Genomic DNA, 7,855 nt, shown 5'->3' with positions numbered 1-7,855 from the left:
TGACTCTCACCGGTACATACTGGTTTTCTGAGTTCAACATAACAAATGATTCTTTTCCAGAGTCCTTATAACTGCATTTTATAAATATGCAATCATGGATACTTCAGGGAGTGACTTGGACAGGTAACACAAATGAGTGAACTTAACCAGGGAAAGCCTGACATATTTATTTCCAGGTTAAGGGAGCTTCTGGTTACTGAACTACCAATCAAAGTTCGAGTAAAGGCACAACTGTAAGATGCCATGTGAATCAACAATGACAGCCAATGCCAGTGATACTCAGGAAATGCTAGTAACAGGAGTATCCGCTTGACCAGTGGTCCTGAAATTCTACAGCGATTTTCGAGTGAGAGGCCCAGCAGAAAACCCAATATAGCACATGCTATCCTGCACTTTCTATAACACCTTAGCAACACTACTATATCATTCCTAATCTTTGGCATATTTACTCTTAACTAGGTACATTTATTTATCAAATATATTCGCCTCACCTGATTGTGTCAGTGTTATGAGTGATTGACTTCCACTTTCCCAAAGGTACAGGAGATCATGGACAAATAAATTAAATTAACACCAATTCAGCAAGTCTAAGCTAGATGTAAATGTAGGAAACTTTAAACTTGATAAACAATGTAACTAAAATTAGCATAATTTATACATTCTGCCATCTGCTCCTTATCCTACACATTCAAAACATTCTTAAAATGCTGTTTTTTCACTCTCTTTCTTCCAGAAGCATTTAAAACAGTCTTAAGCTTGTTCTTTGATCTGTTAATTAAACAAATCTGCAACCTGACTTGTAAGTGAACCTATCATTCGAAAAGGACCTGCATTTCTATAGCATCTTTCCCATCCTCAGGACATCTCTACGACTTCATAGTCAATGAAGTACTTTTGAAGTACATTGTTGTAATGGTGGAAGCAGCAGCCAATTTGTTTACAAGTCCTTACAAATAGCAATGAGATAAATGGTCAGATAATATATTTTAGAGATGTTGCTTAAGAGGAATTTTAGCTAGGATATTGATTAGAGATACAGCACTGAAACAGGCCCTTCGGCCCACCGAGTCTGTGCCGACCATCAACCACCCATTTATACTAATCCTGCACTAATCCCATATTCCTACCAAACATCCCCACCTGTCCCTATATTTCCCTACCACCTACCTATACTAGTGACAATTTATAATGGCCAATTTACCTATCAACCTGCAAGTCTTTTGGCTTGTGGGAGGAAACCGGAGCACCCGGAGAAAACCCACGCAGACACAGGGAGAACTTGCAAACTCCACACAGGCAGTACCCAGAATCGAACCCGGGTCCCTGGAGCTGTGAGGCTGCAGTGCTAACCACTGCGCCACTGTGACTGAACTCCCTTCACTTCTTCAAATAGTGCAATGGAATACATATTATGTCCACCTGAGAGAGTAGATGGGGCCTCTCTATAACTTTTCAACTAAATATGGCATCGCTGACAGAGCAGCAACTGCACTGAGTTGCCAATCTAACTTATGTATTCCGCTCCCAATTATTTTCTAGTCTTACAAGACAACACACCAGCATTTGGTTTCTATCCTTAGAAAGCAACATATCCTCCAACTAACCACAAACAGTATATCAAGAAATTCACTGGTATATAATTAATCAATCTTCACTATTGAGGATACAAGTAACATCCCAGTATTAGCTGTAAGTCATGAAAGGGAAGGGAGGGAGGAACTCAATAAAATTACAATCACCAGGGAAGTGGTACTGAACAAATTGTTGGAGCTGCGGGCTGACAAGTCCCCGGTTCCTAATGGACTTCATCCTAGGGTGCATTACTTTTAATTTTCCAAAATGCCCTAGATTCGGGGAAGGTTCCATTAGATTGGAAAATAGCAAATGTAACTCCTTTATTCAAAAAATGAGAGAGACAGAAAGCAGGAAACTACAGGCCAGATAGCTTAACATCTGTCTTGGGGAAATGTTAGAAGCTATTATTAAAGATGTTATAGCAGGGCAATTAGAAAAATTCAAGGTAATCAGGCAGAGTCAACATGGTTTTGTGAAAGGGAAATCATGTTTAACCAATTTATTGGAGTTCTTTGAGGGAGTTACATGTGCTGTGGATAAAGGGGAACCGGTGGATGTATTATACTTAGATTTCCAGAGGGCATTTGATAAGTTGCCACATCAAAGGTTATTGCAGAAAATAGAAGCTCATGGTGTAGGGGGTAACATATTGGCATAGATAGAATATTGGCTAGCTAACAGGAAACAGAGAGTAGGTATAAATGGGTTATTTTCTGGTTGGCACAGGGATCTGTGCTGGGACCTCAACCTTTTACAATTTATATAAATGACTTAGATGAAGGGATCGAAGGTATGGTTGCTAAATTTGCTGATGACACAAAGATAGATAGGAAAGTTACTTGCGAAGAGGACATAAGGGGGCTACGAATGGATATAGATAGGTTAAGTGAGTGGGCAAAGACCTGGCAAATGGAGTATAATGTAGGGAAGTGTGAAGTTGTCCACTTTGGCAGGAAGAATAAAACAGAAGCATATTATCTAAATGGTGAGAGATTGCAGATCTCTGAGATGCAGAGGGATCTGGGTGTCCTAGTACATGAATCGCAAAAGGTTAGTATGCAGGTATAGCACGTAATTAGTAAAGCTGATAGAATGTTATCATTTATCGTGAGGGGAATTGAATACAAAAGTAGGGAGGTTATGCTTCAGCTATATAGGGCATTGGTGAGACCGTGTCTGGAGTAATGTGTACAGTACTGGTCTCCTTATTTAAGGAAGGATGTAAATGCGTTGGAGGCAGTACAGAGAAGGTTTACTAGACTAATACCTGGAATGGGTGGGCTGGCTTAAGAGGAAAGGTTGGACAGGCTAGGCTTGGATCTTGACAGGGTGGAGGTGGAAAGGATATTTCCTCTTGTGGGAGAATCTGAAACTAGGGGTCACTGTTTAAAAATAAGGGGTCGCCCATTTAAGACAGAGATGAGGAGAAATTTTTTTTCTCTCAGAGGGTCGTGAGTCTTGGAATTCTCTTCCTCAAAAGGTGGTGGAAGCAGAGTCTTTGAATATTTATAAGGCAGAGGTAGATAGATTCTTGATAAGCAAGGGGGGGTTTGTGGAAGGTTATTGGGGGTAGGTAGAAATGTGGAGTAATCAGTTCAGCCATGAACTTGTTGAATGGCAGAGCAGGCTCGAAGGGCCGAGTGGCCTACTCCTGCTCCTAATTCATATGTTCATATGTAAAGAACACAGAAAAAATATATAACTAAGTGTTATTATTCAAACCAGGATGGTTGTCACTCCTTCAGAACTGTCAAATGACATTTTTCAAAATGGATTAACATGGCAGTAAATACGCATTGCCAATGAATTAAAAACACATATTTAGCCTATAATCAGAGTAGATCATATCATATCTCAGACTGACCAAATGCACCACAAGAGTCTCTCAGGAGTCTGTACATTCCTATGTTCCACTGTATAATTCAAGTAGCTAGCTGCAATTTTCTCACATCACCAGCACTAAACTCGAATTCAAATAGGTTTCATAACAAAAGCAAAGTTGCGCCAATTTGCAAAATATTTTCTCAACTGAAGCAGCAGGCATTGTGCCCTCTAAATGGTATGGGCACCGTGAAGATCATTTAGGGAAAGTTAAATGCAAATGGGAAGCTAAGGATGAATTATCTTGCCATATCTGAAGAGCGTGAAAGTAGGGTTAGGTTATGCTAAGCAGTAATGATAAAGGTATGAAAAAAAAACCTAGAATCACAGAATCATACAACACAGAAGGAGGCCATTCATCCCACCAAGTCCCTGCTGGCTCTTTAAAGAGCTATTCATTTAGCTCACTCACCTGTTCTTTCCCCATAAACCTACAAATTTCTCCTTTGAAAGTTACCATTGAGAGTGTTTCAAGCAATACATTCCAGATTAAAGGCCGGCTGGGGTCTGCAAACGAAACCCGACACAAGCCCGACAGAACCACATCTGACCCTGAGCCCAACCCGGCCTGAGTCCTTCCATTTTTGCCCACGCCCGACCCGACCTGACCTGACCATCAGTTAACCTACCTTCCATTTTTCATTTTGTTGCTTATCTGCACAAGCTTAAAATAACTGTAACAAAACCACCTTTCTAGTCCAAACATTACATTAACAGTGGAGCCACTTACCTGAGGTTGTGATAGAGCGTGTCCGACCAGGCCCTACCTGACCCGAGCCCGAATGTCAGACCTGGAAGTGCGACCCGACCCAACCCGAACCCAACACATGTCGTCGGGTCCCATCAGGTTCGGGTCGGGTAGCAGGCCTTTATTCCAGATCATAATAACTGGTGGAGTAAAAATAATTTCCTAACTTTCCTGCTTGGTTTTTTTTGGCAATTATCTTAAATCTGTGTCCTCTGCTTACTGACCCTCCTGCAAGGAGAAACTGATTCTTCCTATCTACTCTATCAAAATCCCTCATAATTTTGAACACCTCAATTCTCTCTCCCCTTAGCTTCTCTGCTTGAAGGAGACCAATTCCAGCTTTTCTAGTCTCTGTACATACTGAACTCTCTCATCCCCAGTATCATTCTGGTATACCTCCATTGTAGCCTCATCAACGCCTTGATATAGGAACGTGAGGTTCCCAGAATTAAATACAATTTGAGGTTTAACCTGTGATTTATAAAGGTTTGCCATAACTTTCTTGCTTTTATACTCTGTCTCTATTTATAAAGCCCCACGTCCCATATGCTTTTTTAACAGCCTTCTCAACTTATCTTCAAACCTTGGCAAACCTTCTAAGATTTGTGTATGTGATACCCCAAGTCTCTGTGTTCCTTCTTTGTCTTTAAAATTTAATTTAGTTTATATTGCCTCTCCTCATTTTTCAAGTGCATTACTTCATCCAATTCTGTGTTAAATTTCATCTGTTATGTGTTTACTCATTTCACCAATCTGTCAGTATACACCTGGAGTTCACTCCTATCCTCCTCATTATTGACTACATTTCCAAGCTATGTGTCATCTGAAAACTTTGAAATTATGCCTTATATACCCAAATCCATAATAATGTATAGCAAAAAGAGCAGTGGTCTTACTACCAATCACTGTGAGGCACCACCCTATACTTCAGATCAGGCTGAAATACATCCGTTGACCACAGTTCTCTGCTTTCTGTCTCAGCCAATTTCATATCCAGTCTGCCACTGCCCCTTTAATCACATGGGCTTTAATTTTGCTAACAAGCTTATTATGTGACACTGCATTTGAAAGTCCGTACACAACATCAACTGCACTACATTCACCAGCCCTCTCCATTATTTTATTGAAGAACTTAATCAAGTTTGTCAGACATAATTTACCTTTAATAAATCAATGTTGGTTGTTATTTATTAACCATTGTTGTTTCAGGTAACAATTAATTTTGTCCTGGATTATGGTCCCCAAATTCTTCACTGACAGGTTGAAATTTGAAGGGTATCTCAGATTTTTGGGTAATGCTGCCTGTGGATGTTGCAAGCCAAATTAATTGTTTTGTAGCAACGTTTTTCCTGTGTGAGATTAGTGGTATTTTCAAAGCATTAAGCCTTGTGAAACTCATGAACAACAGTACTGATGAATGTATATTATTTGCACTTGGGCATTTTACTGACTCTGTTTACACTTTCTCATCCTCACATGCCTGAGGATTGCAATGCCTACAACCCATTTGTTTTTGCTGTTAGTGTGTGGATGATACTAAAAAGACAGCTTTTGTTGCCCATCGCTAGTTGCCCTTGGGGGCATTAAGAGTTAATCATGTATTGTGAAACTGGAGTCATATTCTTTTCCCTGAAGGACATTATTCAATAACTCAACAGCTTTAATGGTTATTTTTCTGCTCAATTTCTTGAATTAAAGTTGCACAATTTGTCATGGTGGAATTTGAGCTCACAATGTCTGAGTTGCTAGTCCAGCACCATAATCATTATACTACCATGCCCCCAAGTAGATTACTTTTCTCTGTGGCCATACTATCTCCTGTGTTAGTTAAGTGCTAATGTGACAGTGATTTTTTAGATTATGTTGGCATTGGAATCACAGTGCCTTTGCTGGTGCTGGAGCTTCATGGTGCAGTGTCTGCTGCTGGAGATCCAAGCTCACGTGTAGAGAGAAGAAATAAATATTTAGCATAAGAATGTATCACACCATATAATAACTATTGCATCATGACACATAAACTATCTTTACTGGCATATGATTGATGTATCAAATAGTAAATGATGTAAACATTCCTCTGTGTATTAATTTTAAGTTAAAAGTTTACAACACATCAATTTTATAGGATGTACAAAGATGCACATAAAAGAAAAAAAGAATGACATCCATTTCTATTGCACCTTTCATGACCTAGCATTTCTCAAAGTGCTTTACAAGTGCTGTACAATTGAGTACGTTTGAAATGTAATCGCTGTTGTAGTGAAGGAGACAAATATCAATGAAATAAATGACCAAAATGGTTGGGCAATGAAGTTTGATAGGATGCCAGGAAAACTCCCTGCTCCACTTTGAAATAGTACCATGGGATCTTTTGTGTCCATCTGAGGGGGTGATGGGACCTCAGTTTAACGTCTCATCCAATAGACATCACCTCGAACAACATAGCATAGACTCTGTACTGCATTGAAGCATCAGCCTAGATTATGTGCTCAAGTCTCTGGAGTTGAACTTCAATCCACAACCTTCTGATTTAGAGGCAAGACAGCTACCACTGAGCCATAGCATACTTTGGAAAGATACTTACCAAGCATTCTTGAGCAGGTTCACAGTTATCCAGGCTAAACAGTTGAGCATTCTATTTCATTTGCAGTCAACTTTCTTTTCCTCATAAATTCTTCATGATCAGTTAAGCATAAACTTTTCCATAGTAGTCTTTTTTTCAACAATAAACATTTTCACATGTTATGCTGGTTGATTTTATTTCCCGAGCTTCATTCATGGCTGGAAACTAGGCAAGGATCCAATTATGCTAGGTTCTAATCCAGCAAAAAATCTTTCTGGATGGTCTTGTCCACCCACTCCTTACAAGGCCATTGTCCTGCTCCCCAGTACTTAAGAAGAATTTGGCTTAGGGATGGCATTGGCAGGCTTGAATAGACATCCCAATTCATGGTGGTTGTGGGGACCACATTTGTATGGAAGCTCTGGAGATACCTACAATTTTCTTCTGGGCAAGGAGAAATCTGGCACTATCCCTTCCTGGCTCGGGACACTTCAACTTTTTCACATCTCATATGGAATCCTAACTACCTGCCTGTATTCTTCAACCCTGTGCAAGACATTTAACTTACAGGACTTACCCTCATCTAGCGAATTTTGGCTCTCGGCACATATCTTAAGGGCCAGTATCTCAAATTCTAATGTCCCTACCATAACTACTACTAACTATTACATCAAGGCATGTAACCAAGCTCTAAGAGATCCGAGCAATTGTTTCTCCCCTTATACATCAACACTAACACCTTCCCATAAGCCAATTAAAAAGTAAACATTCTACCTTTCAGTGCAGTTTGACTTAAAAATATTCTAGCTGCTGTTTCCTTCACGAGGCTTATCCCAACTGTTGTTATAGCTTCTAGATCAATAGTCCAATTTTGCCCTTGCTGGAACTTTGGCCTCTCCTATTAACATTCCAGACTTCTCTTGATGGATGGTCCATGTTGCTGGATCAATGAGCCATGCTTCCCAATAAGATACTCTGGGACCCCAGACCAATCTCCCAGTGGAAACCGTAAGCCTGATTTTCTTTGGAGACACTATAAACCTGTGTTACATTGTCTGCTAACTTTCCAGCTTCAGGACATATCTAAATGA

Source organism: Heterodontus francisci, chromosome 4 (assembly GCF_036365525.1).
Source record: "Heterodontus francisci isolate sHetFra1 chromosome 4, sHetFra1.hap1, whole genome shotgun sequence".
Classification (NCBI taxonomy): Eukaryota; Metazoa; Chordata; class Chondrichthyes; order Heterodontiformes; family Heterodontidae; genus Heterodontus; species Heterodontus francisci.
This window is presented reverse-complemented; position numbering follows the sequence as displayed.